Source organism: Callithrix jacchus, chromosome 6 (genome assembly GCF_049354715.1).
Source record: "Callithrix jacchus isolate 240 chromosome 6, calJac240_pri, whole genome shotgun sequence".
Classification (NCBI taxonomy): Eukaryota; Metazoa; Chordata; class Mammalia; order Primates; family Cebidae; genus Callithrix; species Callithrix jacchus.
Window position 1 is genome coordinate 57,334,335 of NC_133507.1, and position 19,036 is coordinate 57,353,370.

The 19,036-nt window shown below is 43.4% G+C and overlaps 1 long non-coding RNA gene and 1 pseudogene across 1 annotated transcript in view; one reads left to right on the forward strand and one right to left on the reverse strand.

Moving 5' to 3' along the window:
- Positions 1-19,036, reverse strand: part of LOC118154559 (uncharacterized) — a 220,356-nt gene that overhangs the window by 154,892 nt on the left and 46,428 nt on the right. The window lies entirely within an intron of this gene.
- On the forward strand, positions 15,703-15,815 carry LOC118155178 (small nucleolar RNA U13; annotated as a pseudogene).

The window sequence follows — 19,036 nt, forward strand, 5'->3', positions numbered from 1 at the left end:
ATCCTGGCCAATATGATGAAACCCCATCTCTACTAAAAATATAAAAATTAGCCAGGTGTGGTGGTGGGCGCCTATAATCCCAGCTACTCGGGAGGCTGAGGCACGAGAATAGTTTGAACCCGGGAGGCGGAGATTGCAGTGAGCTGAGATCACACCACTGCACTCCAGCCTGGGTGACAGAGTGAGACTTCAACACCAGATAGTCCTATATTATGGTAAACCGGTAAACCTTGATTCAGTAGACCAGCATTTTTCAATGGTTGCCCCCTGTATGTCAGTTTCAGGCCACATTAATACTATACAACTTAAACATCAGGGCCCCCTGAATATACACGGTGATCCCACATATTTCAAGAGAAAAGTTCCTCAAAAAAAAAAAAGTTGCAGTTTTGGGAATTTTTTTTAGCCAACTTGAGAACATAAGCGTTTAGAATATAGATAAGAGTTAAATATCAGTGTATAGGATCGGATTTATTCATTTACTTACACATCAAAGTTTAAATCATGCACATGAAATAACACATTGATTTCAAAATAATGCTTTTTTTCTACTCTGACATGCTATGAAGCAATTTTATTTAAACTCTTACCTGAGTTTTTCAGTATCTTAGTCAGAAAGAAGAGATGCATCTTAGGGCATCTAACACAGTCATTTTTATTTACATACAATATTTTTTGAACCCATGTGTGAGCTATCACCAGATATTTAATACTAAGCCATAATTTGATAAATTCAGAGTTTTAAAGATGTATGCTGTAGGTATAGATTTGTGATCTCTTCAACATATTCACTAACTGTATTGCTTGTCATTGCTGATTTACACCAGCACCGTCAGTAGTCACACGGGGAGGTCAGGTCCTGCATCAATCAGTAAGGGTCTAGCTACAGCCCCTGGTTAGTTTAAGCAAGAGAGCTGCAACAGGGTGTCATATAACTTCCAGAATCACTGAACTGGAGGTAGTAGGGGAGGGTTTGGCAAGAAACAGACTCTAGACTGAGCTTCCAGTAATAATTCCCAAGTCACACCAGAGAACTGGCCAGAGAACAAAAAGCTCCAAGCCAAATCTGGCTCTGCTGCTATGATGACCCCATATGAAATGGTGCCACCTCTGCTACAATCAAGAAGCTGCCAGCCAAATTTGCTGGTGCTGCATATCACCTCTGCTACCAATCACAAACAAAAATCAATGCTTCCGTTCAAAGGCAAGACTTATATAAGCAAGGGCATCTGAGTGTCAGAACCTAAGGTATATACAAAATTCTCACTGCAAGAGGGTCTGGAAAAGATTGTTTTTAGCTTTTGTTTTGTTTTGTTTTGTTTTAGACAGATTCTTGTATGTGTGTGTGTGTGTGTGTGTGTGTGTGTGTGTGTGTGTAGAAGTAGAGACTGGGTCTCACTATATTGCCCAGGATTGTAGGGCTGTTGGGCCCCACAGTGTCGTGGGGTGTCCCTTACGCTGTGCCGAAGTGCAAGATCCGACAAGTAAAGAGACAGGGCACTGAAGAACTGGAGAAGAGCACCTGGACTCAGGGGGCCACGCCACCTATGAGCGGGGACAGGCGAGGCCCCAGAAGTGTCTGTATTTATTAGGTACAAGCAGGGATAAGAGTCCTAAGTGAGGTCATCATCTTATAGGCTTAGTGATAGGGCATACATAATCACATGAGTCACAAGCAGGGGGGCCATCCTATTATGTCACCTGGGCAGAGAGGTGGGCTGTGCGCAGTAGGGGGCCGTGCTGTGTGCAGTAGTAGAGTGTTCTGTCCAGAAAAGGGCCCACCCCCATTAGATCACCAAGGTAGGGAGGTAGGCTGTGTGCAAAGATGTGGGCTGTGTGCAACAGGTGTCGTGAGCAACACTTCTTATCTGGGGGCTGGAGACTTGAAAGGGTTTCTAATAGACACTGTAAGCCAACGCAGTGGGAGCCGACAGACTTGTGTCTTCTCTTAAGATATCTGTGGGAGGATGATTTGAGATAGCACAGAAGCGAGAAAAGACTGACAGGATGTACAGCCATGACTGGTGACACCAGAGGGGTTCTTCTCCTTCAGTTATTTGCAGGATCTCAGGCCTGAGGCCGACCTTCCACAGGAACTGGATGCAGGGTACTACAACTCCTTTATCAAGAGGAGAGGTACTTGCTCCAAGCCTGCCATACGGTGTATGCCCTTTCAGGTAGGGATGCCACCACATGGATCTTTGGTTCTCATCCTGGTCTGGCTGTTTTCTCATGTACTGCTTCTGTTCTGTGACTGCTCTAAGCATTCCTCCTACTACAACTACTATATGGTTATATGGAAGGATTCTGTAAATCAGCACTTAATGTGTCAGTACAGCTCTGACTACAAATACCTATATGATTATATAGAAAGATTATATGGAACTAAACATGATTATATATATATATATTAGATATCGTAAGCAGTATGTTATTATATGATTATATAGAAAGATTATATTGGACTAAGTATGATTTTATATATAAGCTAGATATAAGTAAGAAGTGAGTTATACTTCAGGCACTAATTGGGGTCAGGCAGACCTGGAGTCTGCACAGTTCTCCTTCCTTGCTGCCCCTGGCGGGTGTTACCCACACAGGCTGGTCTCACACTCCTGGCCTCAAGCAATCCTCCCACCTTGGCCTCCCAAAGTGCTGGGATAACAGGTACGAGCCACAGCGCCTGGCCTAAGACAGCTGAAGAAAGTTAGACTATATGATGAGTAAGGTAGTCCACCCCTGCATCATACTCACAAGAATAGTTAAAGAATTTTGTGCGAAACGTATCTTCCCCCTCCTTTTTATAAACCAATTCCATCAGATAACCTTTTTCATCAACTAAAACTAGTCCTGATTGAAGCAGTTTCAATACTGTGCTTTTCCCATACAGTACCTTAGTTGTTTGAAAGTAGTAATCGAGAAAATGCCCTGAAATATGAGACCTTGGAAGCCCTTGAATATTAGGATACTCCATCTTTTCTGAGAGATAATTTGGAAGGAAAAAAAAAAAACTTGCCTCATATTTGAGTATATACAGTAGTTATTTCATGAAAAGGTGTGTTGTTTTTTTTTTTAAATATCTTTATGGGCAAATGTGTTTGTTTCATAGGGTTGCCTAACAAATTGCCATAAAATGGGTGATTTAAAACAACAGAAATGCACCCTCAGGGTCTGGAGGCCAGAAGCCTGAAATCAAGGTATTAGTAAGGCTCATTTCCTTCTAGGGGCCTGGCTTCCAGCTTCTGGTGGCTGTCAATATTCCATGGCTGCCTTAACTTATGGCCCCACCACTCCAACTTCAGCTTCTGCCTTATAATCTCTCTTTTCTGTGCCTGTCTTCTCCTCTTCTGTCTCAGATTTCTCCTGCCTTTCTCTTCTATGGACACTTATCATTGGATTTAGGACCCACTTGAATAATACAGGATGATCTCAAGATCCTTCACTTAATCACATATGCAAAGACTCTTTTACCAAATAAGGTAACAGCCACAAGTTCCAGGGATTTGACATGGGTGTATTTTGACGGGACCACCATTCAACCCGCTACAGCAAGGAAGTTTAGGAAACGCTAGGCTAAACAAATTAAACTGGTTTTGGTTTCTTGGCTGCAGGACTTTGCAAAGCTTTTAACATACTAAATGTGCACTGTGAATCTCCAAGAGTGAGATACGCTATTCAGTGATTCCCAAATTTATTCAATCATGAAATCCTATTTGCAGAAGCAATATTCCACAGAACACACTCTGGCATAGACTTATAATCTACCTGCTGCACAAGTCCTCAGAAAGAATGTCAATAGGTATCAGAGAAGCCAAAAAATAAGTGACTAACTAGTCAAAGGTTCTCAAGGATTGGGTAAGAGTAACTATTCTAAGCTGTAACCATGCAACACTGCTAAAGATCGTCACAACCATAAAGCTATAACATGAAATAAATATTTATGTCCAGTTACTACACTGCTTCCTGTATTTGCCCATTTTCACACAGCTGATAAAGACATACCTGAAATTGGGAAGAAAAAGAGGTTTAATAGGATTTACTGTTCCACATGGCTGGAGAGACCTCAGAATCAGGGCAGGAGGTGAAAAGCCACCTTTTCTTTTTTTTTTTTTTTTTTTTTGAGACAGAGTTTTGCTCTTGTTGCCCAGGCTGGAGTGCAATGGCCTGATGTTGTCAGCTTGCTGCAACCTCTGCCTCCTGGATTCAAGCAGTTCTCCTGCCTCAGCCTCCCAAGTTGCTGTGATTACAGGCATGTGCCACCACACCCAGCTAATTTTTTTGTATTTTTAGTAGAGATAGGGCTTCTCCACATTGGTCAGGCTGGTCTTGAACTCCTGACTTCAGGTGATCTGCCCACCTCAGATCACCTGAGTGCTGGGATTATAGTCTTGAGCTACCATGACTGGCTGAAAGGCACTTCTTACATGGCAGTGGCAAGAGAAAAATGAGGAAAAAGCAAAAGTGGAAACCCCTGATATACCCATCAGATTTCATGAGACTTATTCACTATCACGAGAATAGCAAGGGAAAAATTGGCCCCTATGATTCAGTAACCTCCCTCTAGGTCCCTCCCACAGCATATGAGAATTCTGGGAGATAAAATTCAAGTTAAGATTTAGGTGGGGACATAGCCAAACCATATCATTCCACCCCTGACCCCTGAAAATCTCATGTCCTCACATTGTAAAACCAATCATGCCTTCCAACAGTCCCCCAAAGTCTTAACTCATTTCAGCATTAACCCAAAAGTCCACAGTCCAAAAATCTCATCTGAGACAAGGCAAGTCGCTTCCACCTATGAGCCTGTAAAATCAAAGGCAAGCTAGTTACTTCCATACAATGATGGAACATGTATTGGGTAAATACAGCCATTCCAAGTAGGAGAAATTGGCCAAAACAAAGGGGTTACAGGGCCAATGCAAGTCCAAAATCCAGTGGGGCAGTCACATTTTAAAGCTCCAATATGATTTCCTTTGACTCCAGGTCTCATATCCAGGTTATGCTGATGCAAGAGGTGGGTTCTCATGGTCTTGGGCAGCTCCACCGCTGTGGCTTTGCAGGACACAGACTCCCTCCCAGCTGCTTCCACAAGCTGGCCTTGAATGTCTGTAGCTTTTTCAGATGCACGGTGCAAGCTGTCTGTGGATCTATTTTTCTGGGTTCTGGAGGATGGTGGCCATCTTTTCACAGCTCCACTAGGCAGTGCCCAGTAGGGACTCAGTGTGGGGGCTCCAATCTCACATTTTCCTTCTGCACTGCCCTAGCAGAGGTTCTCCATGAGGGCCCCTCCTCATAGCAAACTTTTGCCTAAGCATCCAGGCATTTCCATACATCTTCTGAAATTTAGGCAGAGGTTCCCAAACCTCAGTTCTTGACTTCTGTGCACCCACAGGCTCAACACCATGTGGAAGCTGCCAAGGCTTGGGACTTCCACCCTCTGAAGCCACAGCTCAAACTCCACATTGACCCCTTTCAGCCACAGCTGGAACAGCTGGGACACTGGGCACCAAGTCCCTAGGCTGGACACAGTACGGGGACCCTGGACCCAGCTCACAAAACCATTTTTTCCTCCTGGTCCTCCAGACCTGTGATGGGAGGGGCTGCCACAAAGGTCTCTGACATGGCCCAGAAACATTTTCCCCACTGTCTTGGAGGCTCCTTGCTACTTATGCAAATTTCTGCAGCCAGCTTGAATTTCTCCCCAGAAAATGAATTTTTCTTTTCTTTCACACCATCAGCTGCAAATTTTCCAAACTTTTATGCTCTACTTCCCTTATAAAGCTGAATGTCTTTAACAGTACCCGGGTCACCTCTTGAATGCTTTGCTGCTTAGAAATTTCTTCTACCAGATACCCTAAATCATCTCTCTAAAGTTCAAAGTTCCACAAATCTCTAGGGCAGGGGCAAAATGCTGTCAGTGTCTTTGCTAAAACATAACAAGAGTCACCTTTGCTCCAGTTCCCAACAAGTTCCTCATCTCCATCTGAGACCACCTCAGCCTGGACCTTATTGTTCATAACACTATCAGCATTTTGGGCAAGCCATTCAACAAGTCTCTAAGAAGTTCCAAACTTTCCCACATTCTTCTGTCTTTTTCTGAGCCCTCCAAACTGTTCCAACATCTGCCTGTTACCCAGTTCCAAAGTCACTTCTACATTTTCAGGTATCTTTTCAGCAACGCCCCACTCTACTGGTATCAATTTACTGTATTAGTCCATTTTCACACTGCTGATAAAGACCTACCCAAGACTGGGAAGAAAAAGAGGTTTAATTGGACTTAAAATTCCACATGGCTGGGGAAGCCTCAGAATCATGGCAGGAGGCAAAAGGCACTTCTTAGATGGCAGTGACAAGAGAACAATAAGGAAGAAGCAAAAGCAGAAATCTTTGATATGCCCATCAGATCTTGTGAGACTTATTCACTATCATGAAAGCAGCACAGGAAAGACCAGCCCCCATGATTCAATTACCTCCCCCTGGGTCCCTCCCACAACACATGGGAATTCTGGAAGATACAATTCAAGTTGAGATTTGGGTGGGGATACAGCCAAACCATATCACCTCTCATCAGGTTCTGTTCTAGTTAAGGATAAAGTACAAACTCCCAATCCTTTACTTTAATCATCTCACCCTTTCCTATCCTATGTTAATCCTCGTTCCAGCCAAACCCACATACACATTGAATTTCCTGCTGCCAGTCTATGAAAAATGCCTTCTCCCTACAGCTCCCCTGTTAATAGCTGAGGTTCATTTCAATGGATACCTCCTAAGTAAAACCTTCTTTGTCACCCCAGCCAGAAGGGTCCTCTCCCTCTGCATTTGGCAAAGGACACTTGTGAAGTATCTTGTTTTAGAGTTCTTTGCACATAGATATTATTTTTATCACTGACCAGCAAGCACAGTAAATAAGGATTATGGGCCAGGCATCGTGGCTCACGCCTGTAATCCCAGCACTTTGGGAGGCTGAGGCAGGTGGATCACGAGGTCAAGAGATCAAGACCATCCTGGTCAGCATGGTGAAACCCCGTCTCTACCAAAAATACAAAAAAAATTAGCTGGGCATGGTGGCGCATGCCTGTAATCCCAGCTACTTAGGAGACTGAGGCAGGAGAATTGCCTAAACCCAGGAGGCAAAGGTTGCGGTGAGCCAAGATCACGCCATTGCACTCCAGCCTGGGTAACAAGAGTGAAACTCTGTCTCAAAAAAAATAATAATAATAAGGATTATGACTTAGATCTCTTATATCCTCCAAGTGATCTAGCACAGTGATTTTCATAGAATAAATGCTGAATAGAAATGGATTAATTGACTAAACAAGAAAATTAATTTTAGGGACTGGGCACAGTGGCTCACGCCTGTAATCCCGGCACTTTGGGAGGCTGAGATGGGCAGATCACCTGAGGCCAGGAGTTCAAGACTAGCCTGGCCAAAATGGCAAAACTGTGTCTCTACTAAAAATACAACTAGTAGCCAGGTGTGGTGGCACTTGCCTAATCCCAGCTACTCAGGAGGTTGAGGCAGGAGAATCACTTGAACCCAGGAGGCAGGGACTGCAGTGAGCTGAAATTACACCATTGCATTGCAGCCTGGGCAACAACAGCAAAACTCCATCTCAAAAAAAAAAAAAAAAGAATAAAGAAAGAAAATCCTGGGGAACTATGTATGCAGATGTAAAAGTACCATCTAAGACTCCTCCCCTCCCCATTTCCCAGATGAGAGTAGACTGGGCTATTTAAGTTTGGAGATGTATCCAATTAGCAGTGATAAATGGCAAACTCAGAATGGTAATGGCATTGAGGACCTGGGGTAGGCAGTCAGAGTCCTGTGTTCTCTATCTTAATGATTTAAAACAACATCCATAAAACAATTGAAAACAGAATTGAATCAGCCCTCTATATCCATGTATACAGAACCCTTGGATACAGAAGGCCAACCATACTATGCCATTTTATTTAAAAGACTTGAACATGCTATCTAACATGCTACGTAATATGCTATCTGCAGAGAGTGTGGAATTTGGTATCCATGGGGGTTTGGAACCAATCTCCCACAGATATCAAATGCTCAAATACACACATATATATACATGCATGTTCATAGCAGCACTATTCACCATAGCCAAAAAATGAAAACACCTATGAATGGATAAACAAATTGTGGTATATACATAAAATGGAATATTATGCAGCCATAAAAAGGAATGAAGTACCAATCATGACACAAAGTGAATGAACTTCAAAAATATTACACTAAATGAAAGAAGACAGACACAAAAAGTCGCATATTTTAATATTTCATTTATATAAAATATCTAGAATAAGTAAATCCAGAACATAGATGGGTGGTTGCTGCTAATGACAGTGGCAGGCCATCTGAAGTGGCCCCTGCCATCATGCTGGCTGTGGCAGGGAGCTCAGGCTCAGGTGGTAGCAGCAGGAGTAGCAGTGGCAGCAGTGAGACCCTGTGTCCCACGTCCCCTGTGCCCCCACATCCCTGAAGCGGCCAACTGCACCACCTCCACTCTCACATGGCCAGGCTGGCCGGGCTCCCAGGCCCAGACCTAGACCCTTTGCTGCTCCAGACCTTGGCCCTGCATCACCGCTGCAGGGAGGGTGTGGGGAGGAGGCAGACAGTATCCAGAGCCCGCCCCTAGGAGCCCCCAGGAGCCCGCTACCCTGGGACCCACTGTGATGGCGCCAGGCTGAGTTGCCCTCCAGCAGCGGAGCAGCATGGTCTGGCACAGAAGAGTGAGCAGAGAGGGTCCCCAAGACAGAGCTGGGCCCAGTGAGGTGCCAGACCCCAGCCCCACTCTCCCAGGCATGGCTGTGGCCACAGCCGCCTGGGTTGCAGCTACAGACCCAGGCATCTCTGCACTCTCAGGGAGAACCAGTAAGGCCCCTCTTTCCCCAACAGTCTCAGAGGTGTCTACTCCCACTGCCTAGCCTCTCCCCACTGTTGGTGCCCACCCTAATCACAGAGTGGAGTTGAGGCCGAGCTTGGCACTATCACAGCCTGGCTGGGTGTGCATACACGCCAGCCCCCTGCCTCCTCGAACCCCTTTGGACTTTGGGCACTGACAAGCATAGCAGGGAGGCCAAGGGGGAGCTGAGGACAGCCCAGCACTGGCCTGAAGGTGGCTGGGCATGAAGAGCCTATGCTCCATGAACAGCAGCAGGAGACAGGCAGGCTCCTGGGAAAGGGGCTGGTTCCTGGTGAAGTCCCACCTTCAAATCAGGGAGGAACTGAAGCCTGGGGGCTGGCAGCCAGCCCTGTGGGTCAAAGGGGGAACTTGTGGTGCTTTTCCCTGGGCCTGCCCATGGCTGCCCATGGACCATTCAGAATGCACTTTCTCCCCTCTGAGGCCTGTAAAAAAACTCCCAGACTCTGCCAGACTCAAGCGGAAGATGGAGAGAGGAGGAAGAGAGGATGGAAAGATGACAGGGAGATGAAAGAAAGCAATGGAACAACGTGCTGCAGAGAGAAAATACCCTTTCTGCTGAGAGCAGAAAAGAGGACGAGACACCCTGGCTACAGAGGAGTTGCCCACTGTGAGTCTCCTCTGAGCTATTCTATTGCTCAATAAAGCTCCTCTTCACCTAGTTCCCCCTCCACTTATCTGTGTACCTCATTCTTCCTGGACACAGGACAAGAACCCAGGACCCGCTGAATGGGGAGACTAAAAGAGCTATAATACAAACAGGGCTGAAACACACCCATTGCTCACCACATTGTGGGGAGGAAGGAAGAGAGAAGGAGAGAAGTACTGCAGCCCTCCAGGAGGCCCAGACCTAGGAACTCCCCAAGCCAAAGCTATGACTCCCCATTGGGGCCCCAGTAGTTCCTGGAGTCTCCAAGCTTCAGGGCACCACCACATTCCCTAGTGCCAGCCACAAAAACTGCTTGTGGTGCACTTGGTCCAGCTGCAGCCTCATAGTGAGCTGGCACCCATGCCAGCACCTGGAGCTGCCTGACCCACTGCAGCAACCAGCGTGCCCAGGATGCCTGACTATGCACAGTGGCTGAATCCCATGCTGGCTCACTCACACACCCCTTGCCACTCTGCTCCAGTCTTTTTGGATGCATGGGATCCAGGCCAATAAAGCAAGCTGAGCACAGGCTGCAGCCTGCCGGGATGAGTGAGCTTATTGGCCCCAAGCAAAAGTCGGGCAAAGGTGCCACTGGCCACAGAGGTTTCCAGCCAGAAAAGCAACACCACACCCCCACCCCCAACCGCCAAGGATTCCATAACACTGGGAGCAGGGGGACATGGGAAACAACCACTTAATGGGTTTCCTTTGGGGATGATGAAGATATTTTGGAATTAGAGTTAGTGGTTGCATGTTTTGAATGTGCTAAATGTCACTGAATTGTTCACTATAGAGTTGTCAGTTTCGTTGTGTGAAGTTCACTTCAGTCTTTAAAAAACAGTAGAGCAATATGAGCATACTTGGGATTAAAATGTAATAAGTGATGCCCAGAAAACTTGGTACAGAATAATTTTTAAAATGTATCACTCATTGTATAGCCATATCAATCCTGAGAAAAAAGAACAAAGGAATGAATCCATCATGCTTCCTGATTTCAAAATATATTATGAAGCTACAGTAATCAAAACAGTATGGTACAGACATAAAGACAAACATATACTCAATGGCACAAAAAGAGAACCCAGAAATAAATCCACACATATCAGTCACTTGATCTTCAATAAGGGTGCCAAGAATACACAATAGGGAAAGGACAGTCTCTTCAACAAAGAGTGTGGGGAAAATTGGATATCCACAGACAAAAAAAAAAAAAAGAAAGAAATTGGACCCTTATCTTATATCATACACAAAAATCAACTCAAAATGGCTTAAAGACTTAAATGTAAGACCTGAAACTATAAAACTCCCAGAAGAAAACATAGGGAAAAACTTCATGACATTGATGTTAGCAAAGATTTCATGAATATGATACCAAAAGCACAGGTAACAAAACCAAAAATAAACAAGTGTGATTACATTGCCTAAAAAGCTTTTGCACTGCAAAGAAAACAGTCAATGGAATCGAAAGATAACCTATGCAGTGGTAAATAACATTTGCAAGTAATAGTACTGATAAGGGGTTAATCTCCAAAATATATAAGGAACTCTTACAACTTAATAACACAAAAATCAATAATCCAATTTAAAAACAGGCTAAGAACTTGAATAGACATTTCTCCAAAGAAGATATACAAATGACCAACAGGCATATGAAAAAGTGCTCGTTGTCACTGAGGTCTGGGGTGCATGAGTAAGGTCATGAGTAGAGTAATGAGGGACAGATTTTAGCTGCTGTGAGGCCAGTGTCTAGGTCACCAAATCATCAGGGACATGCAAGTCAAAATCACAATGAGATATCATGTCATACCTATCAGAATAGCCATTATTAAAAAAAAAAAAAAAAGACAACTGTCGGCAAGGGTGTGGAGAAATTAAATCCTTGAACACTGTTAGTGAGAATGAAAAATGATGTAGCCACTGCTGAGGTGGCAGGATCACTTGAGCTCAGGAGCTCGAGGCTAGCTTGAGCAATATAACAAGAACCCATCTCTAAATAAATAAATAAAATGGTGCAGCCACTGTAGAAAACAGTATGAAGGTTTCTCAAAAATCTAGAAATAGAACTACCAGACAATCCAGCAATCCATTTCTGGTTATGTATCTGAAAAAATTGAGATCAGAATCTCAAAGACATATTAGCACTCTTATGTTCATTACATCACTAGTCACAATAGCCAACAACCAAACCACCTTAATGTTCATCAGCAGATGAATGGATACAGAAACTGTGATATATACAAACAATGTGGTACTATTCTCCTTCAAAAAAAAGAGAAGAATTCGGCAGTATGTGACAACTGGATGAACTTTGCCATTATGCTAAGTGAAATTAGCCAGACACAGGAAGATAAATATTGCATGATTCCACTTAAATGAGATAATCTAAAATAGTCAAATTCATAGTATAAAAGATTAGAATGGTGGTTACCGGGGGCTGTAGGGAAGAGAAAATGAGGACGTATTAATCAATATGCAAAAAGTTTAGTTAAGTAAGATGAATAAACTCTAGAGATCTACTGTACTATGTGGTACCTATAACCAACAATTATGCGTTGTACATTTCTTAAACGTGTGTTAGGAAGATATATCTCATGTTAAAAGTTCTTACCACAATAAAATTATATATATATATATATGTTATAACCATTATTTTCTCTTCAATAAAAGATCATAAAAGCTAAGAACTATATCTGAGACTAGTCTACAGCTATTATTTTAAGCATTATCTATTAAAAACTTTCACCTAAAAAAAAAAACTTTTAAAAAAGCAACAACAAAGCTGAATGAGCTCTTGTAAATTGACCTCAATATGCCAATGCCTCCACTTCAGGCTTCAAAAGCAAAGTGCACTAGGATGTCAGCTCCATGAGAGCCCAGCCCTTGTCTATCTTGTTCCCAGTATATCTTCACTGCCCCCGAGCGGTGCCTGGTGCACAGCAATAATTGTTTATTAAGCTTCCCTGAGAGATCTGGATGCTGTAACCCAGGAGACAAGCAGTTACCACAGTCAGAATCAGACCCTTGGGTTCAGGCACATGGGCTGGGCTGAAAGAGACAGGCGAGGCAGTGGCCTGCATGAGCTGAGACTTTCACACTAGCACCTCCGAGAGGCACTACTCCATCAGCTTCATCAGATAGATGCTACAGGGCTTGGCAGATGAGAGGTCCCAAAGGAAGACATGCACTGGAGCCTTCCCTGTGTCTGTCTGTCCTGGGCATACCCCTTTCCTGACCACAGGGAGCTACACGCCTGCCCATCCTCTTGCCATTCTATTTATGGGCTATTTACCCTTCTCTAGCGACAAGCTCTGCTTCCCTCCACGATCACCAAATTTGGGACTGGCTCCTCAAGTCACACCCAGCTCCGGTTTCAGGAGGAACCCTTTGATTTAGTGACTTAGACAGTGGCCTCACCCAGCTCAAATTTGGCCCCATTACTCCACTCCTGTCTTATTCATGGACCCTCAGCCCTCAGATACCCCTCGCCTGGAGTAATCACTCCAAAAAGCACAAACAGCACTCAGTCCCCATCCATTTGTGCCACAGAGTAAAATAGAATAATATTCAGCCTTACTATCAAAGAAGCACAAATTAAAAATGTAGTATTAGGTAAAGAGCCAGAATGAAGTATGAGGTCACACAGTTTGAATCCCGCTGAGTGGGCAAGAGATAATGATCTTTCTGTTCTGCAGACAGGCATGCTGTTCCCTGCTTTCTTCCTCTAAATTCCCCTCTATTCCCTCTCTCAGTCATCCCCAGATCTCTTATCTCCTGTGTGTCTCCCAGTGTCTTCCAAACCTCTTTCTTCTATTTCTCTTTCATCCTTATCTAACCAGCATAGAAAACTGATTACAATAGTGTAAATATTTCCTATGTCTGATACTTTTTTCCATCCAATTTGGAATTATAAGGAGAGCATTTGTCACAATTTTAAGGATGGACTTTCTACAAAATTCACACTTTCATACTTCGGTTAAGCACTCCTCAAATGTTTAGCTCCTGGACGGTTATTATGTGTTGGATCGTTTCCCCCAAAGAAATATGTTGAAATCTTAACCCCAGTACCTGTGAAAGTGACATTAGTTGGAAATAGGGTCTGTACAGGTGTAATCATGCTTTACAATCAGTTCGGCTGGGCGCAGTGGCTCAAGCCTGTAATCCCAGCACTTTGGGAGGCCAAGGCGGGTGGATCACGAGGTCAAGAGATCGAGACCATCCTGGTCAACATGGTGAAACCCTGACTCTACTAAAAATACAAAAAATTAGCTGGGCATGGTGGCTCGTGCCTGTAATCCCAGCTACTCAAGAGGCTGAGGCAGGAGAATTGCCTGAACCCAGGAGGCGGAGGTTGCAGTGAGCCAAGATCGTGCCATTGCACTCCAGCCTGGGTAACAACAGCAAAACTCCATCTCAAAAAAAAAAAAGAATATACATTTACAATCAGTTCATAATGGAATAAGCTGAGTCCTTGCTATAGTATGACTGGTATCCTCATAAGAGAGGAGAAACACAAGGACACAGACACACAGGAAAAAGACAGCCATGTAACAATGGCAGCAGAGACTCGAGTGATGCATTTCTAATCCAGAGAATGCTCAGCATTGCCAGCAAACACCAGAAACTAGACGGGGCATGGAAGGATTCTCCACTGCAGGTTTTAGAGGGCGCCGACACCTTGATTTTGGACTCTAGCCTCCAGAACTGTCAGATAAGATTCTATGATTTTAAGCCACCCAATTTGTGGTATTTTGTTACAGCAGTCCTAAGAAAGCCTCTGACACTTCTTTAAAAAAAAAAAATTATTGGGGCTTCTTTGAGAATTCTTTCTTTTCTTTTTTGAGATCGAGTCTTTCTCGTTACCTAGGCTGGAATGCAGTGGCGTGATCTTGTCTCACTGCAACCTCTGTCTCCTGGGTTCAAGCAATTCCCTGCCTCAGCCTCCCCAGCAGCTGGGATTACAGGCGCCCACCACTACGCCCAGCTAATTTTTGTATTTTTACTAGAGACGTGTTGGCCAGGCTGGTCTTGAACTCCTGACCTCAGGTGATCCACCCACCTCAGCCTCCCAAAGTGCTGGGATTACAGGTGTGAGCCACCGCACCCAGCCGAGAATTTTTATTACTGACCTTGGTTATTCATTCCTGATTTACCTAATTATGAGATCAGAGAATATGACTATTTATATGTCTCAGAAAAAAATGTAACTAAAATTTGTTGTTAAGTTGATTTTATTTTAACATGAATGTGCCCCAGTTGCAATGCACTAGCACTTGAGTCATGGTTTATAAATGTCAGTCCCTCTAAGAATCCTTTGATGAAATCCTCATTCCAAGTCTGGGATGGAGAAAAAGTAAGCCTGAGACATTTTGTTGGACCAGAAAAAAAAAAGACGTACTCAAAGACCAAGCAAGATATGTCAAAAGCTTACAGGATCCAGCTTGAAAGAGCTCCTGCTACCCAAACTTGGAAGAACTAGAGCAGCAAATAGAATAAAAGAATAATGATAGTAATGGATGATAACACAATGAATTGCCTAAAAAATGCACAGTCCATAATGGTACTCAAAAGAGAGAGGAAGAGAGATCTTCTTATATAAACGTCAACTAATAAATGTGAAAGGAATGATAGGATTAGAAAATGACCATTTTGAGATCACATTTCACATCACATCAGAGCCATGGAATTTCCTCTATTCTAGGAAGAGCATTGTGAAGATAAAGTTGGTTTAGGCTGGTAGAAGCCACAGATGTGGAACCCATTGATATGGAGGGCTGACTGCATAAACAATTATTTTATTGTGTTTTCCTATGAAGATGAAACACAGAAGGAACTGACTTGTCAAAGGACACGCAATGAGTAGTGGCAGAACTGGAATCAGAATCCAAGACCCCACTGCACCACTCAGCACATGAGGGCTCTCTCCATGGACAGACTCCTCTCTACCTCCTACTTCCCTGCCCTGTGCTATGGGTAATAGATGAATTGCAGTGGTCCCCAACTTTTTTGGCACCAGGGACCAGTCTCAGGGAAGACAATTTTTCCACAGATCAAGGGAGGACAGAGAGGGGTGAGGATGGTTTCTGGATGATTTCAGCACTTTCCATTTATCGTTAGATTCTCATAAGGACTGTGCAACCTGAGCACGATGACTGGGTGTTCATGAGCATGTGTGTGAGATCTGCCACCCCTGAACCTTGTTACGATGTCAGCACATTACCCATCTAACCTGAAAAAAAAAAAGAAGAAGAAAGAAGAAAAAAAATGAGTGCATAACCTCGATCCCTTGAATGCACGGTTCACAGCAGAGTCCGCACTCTATGAGAATCTAATGCCACTGCTGATCTAACAGGAGGCGGAGCTCAGTCAGTCAACCCCCGCTGCGCAGCCCAGTTCCTAACAGGCCACAGACCAGTACCATGGGGACCCCAGGTCTAGTGAACTCCAAGAAGGACATTGGAAGAAGGAAATGGAGAAATGAGCAAACTTCAGAATAGTATCAACAAGCCATGGAGTTAGATAATGCGAAAGTCTACTGGTGAGTCTAAGGGATCTCCCTAGATGTATTTAGGAGTAACCAAATCATTGTAAGGAAAGCTGTAAACTGGCAAATTGGACTGAGAAAAATCTGTCAAAATGCAGAAAGAGGATAGTATAAATCCAAGTGCAAACAGAAAGACCCGGATCATTCTGGAATGTAGGTTCCTGGTTTCAAGTATTCCAACAAACTTTGTTTCCTGACTTGGGGTTTGGAAGTATAGTCCCTCTAAGCTTAGATGGAGTTGAATGCAGCATGAGGACTGAATAGTGAGTTTCTAAAAGAAAGAGGGCACAGAAAAAAAGAGGCGCAAACAAGCTGATCCAATGAAGGAGCCAAACACCAGATTTTGCCTTGACCTCCAGGAAACTTGTGAAACCACTGCCCTCTCTTTCCTCTAATTCATTCATTTACAACATCCTCTGGGCTTTTGTGTGAGACACTGTGCTTAGTATCACAGGGATGGAGGGTAACAGGGTGTTGGGGGTGTTATCGAGGTGTTGGGGGTGATATACAGAACAAACTGAAAGAGGTCCTGCCCTCAAATTTTAGTCTTATAGTAAGAAGAAGCGATTCACACATAGGACTGTGATTTCATGCCCACTGCTCAGTCTCCTGATTGCTCATTCTGCTTCTCAGCTCAGTCCCGGACAGAGGGCGTGTGTAATATGGGGGAGTCTGTGTCCATAGTCACCCAAAAATAACTCCTTACTGTAGATTCAAAAGTATGCATTATAAACTTTTTTTTAAATGACCACTTTGGAACCTATGATATTGTCAATTCAGGCAGCAGATGCTAAAACTGTAGAGGAACTGCATATGCACATGGACTTAAAGTATCACTGCACAGAGGACTTGATAATTGGAAAGGGAGGAGTGGCAAGGTATGGCAAACACCTCAACTGAGCAATCGCACTCAGTAATATGCTATGTGCCTCCTGGTTTAACGGAAAAGAGACACACACAATCTCATGAGTCGTGTTTGCACCAAAAATGTTTCCCCAAAGGTAATCATGAGAAAACAATCAGACAAATACAAAATATGGTACATTCCACAAGACAACTAGCTTGAGCTCTTCAAACAAGTCAATGTCATAAAAGAAAAAAAAAGATAGGGCAACTATTCTATATTAAATGAGACCAAAGACATAACAACCAAATATAATGCATGCATTTGATTGGATCTCAGATTGAGGGGAAAAAAGTTAAAAAAAAAAACATTTGAAAGGAAATTTAATACACATTATGCAACATACATCAGAATCATTGCTAATTTTCTGAGGTGCAATCATGCTGTCGTGGTTAGAAAAATGACATTACTCTAAAGAGATGCACGCTAAAGTGAAACACCAATTTGCAATTTTCAAAGGTCAGCAATTGGTAAACCAAGATGAAGGATCTACAGGTGCTAATTGTATTATTCTTTCAATTTCCCTGCAGGTTTGAAATTTTTCAGATAAAACAGAGAGTGAAGACTTGAAGGTGTCCTCAACATTGCTTTTTTTTTTCCTTCACGATACTGGATGTTAAAGCATTTTCCATGTCTTCTTAGACCTATCTTTTCTTTCAAATGGAAAAAAAAAAAAAAACAACACACACCTGGTCTAAGCCAAAGTATTGTTTCCACTGCCTGCAAGTGTGCAGGGTTTTCCTCACAGCAGCTGTCTCACTGGGAGCATTTTCTGTTTCAGCACCTCACATGTTTGACGTTATCTCATGGATGTATGAAGCCTTAGGAATATGTCACTGTCTCTTTGAAACTGAAAGATGAATCATTCCCTCAGTCTCTAGGGAAAAAGTTACTGCCATGGATTCCCTCATTGTTGTATAAGAAAGGGCCATGCCCAGCAGATTCCAGTAGTGGCTTCTGAAGTTTATAACAGATGCCAACGTGTGTTGAGAATACCACTGGGCTAAATATTGGGAATCTCCCGGGGAAAGTTATTTCACCTTTCAAGGCTTCAGTTACTTCGGGTGGGAAAGGGAATGATTACAATGAATGCTTTTAAAGTTTCCTTCCAGCACTAACAGTTCATCACGGAAGTCCCTGCTTTCCAGACATTTCATTATGGCCCAAAAGACCAAGTGAAGGGTCAGTCCTCCTTAAGCACAGTCCTCAAATTCCTGGATGCTCCAGGGGGGAAGCAGCACCCTCAGCCCTTCCTCTCATGGCAAAATAAAAACACTTTTTAAGCCTTATCCACCACTGCATCTGGCCTACACTTATCTTTTTCCTAGAAACAAATGTGTCAGTTGGCAATTAGTGAAGTCTCAGAAGCAAAATTAATTCCATATGTACTTAGCACACTATATAAAGAGAGGATCAAAGGAGGACACTCAGTGCAGAATGTGATTATCTGCTTCCTATATTCTCTCCAGCTGAGCATTGTCTCTTGGCTACAGGACCCCCTTGGAAAAAACTCCAATAGGGCAAAAGGAAAGGAGTTAATGGAAGAAATGGGCAGACATTGCAGAGGAAATGGGCAAACTTTCATTCAGGGTATGGCCAGGATGGAAAAAGATAAAAAGTCTAATATGACGGTAACAAATGGGGAAGAAAAAACAGGCTAGAAAATAACATTCTGGAGGCAGATTTGTTTCCACATTAAGTTCAACATCCTTATGCTATAATGGTATTTCCTATCTCTAGAAAAGTCATTTCCATGACTTTTATAATAAATAATGATGCAAAAATATTTAAACTACATTCTTCCCTGCTAACCCCTCAAGCCAAGCAGAGCTCCACAAACTGGGATAGTCTCCAGCATCAAGAAGAACAAACTACATTCTTTTTTTGTTTACTTATTTTACTTTAAGTTCTGGGATACATATGCAGAATGTGCAGGTTTGTTACATAGGTATACATGTGCCATGGTGGTTTGCTGCACCTAACAACCCATCATCTAGGTTTTA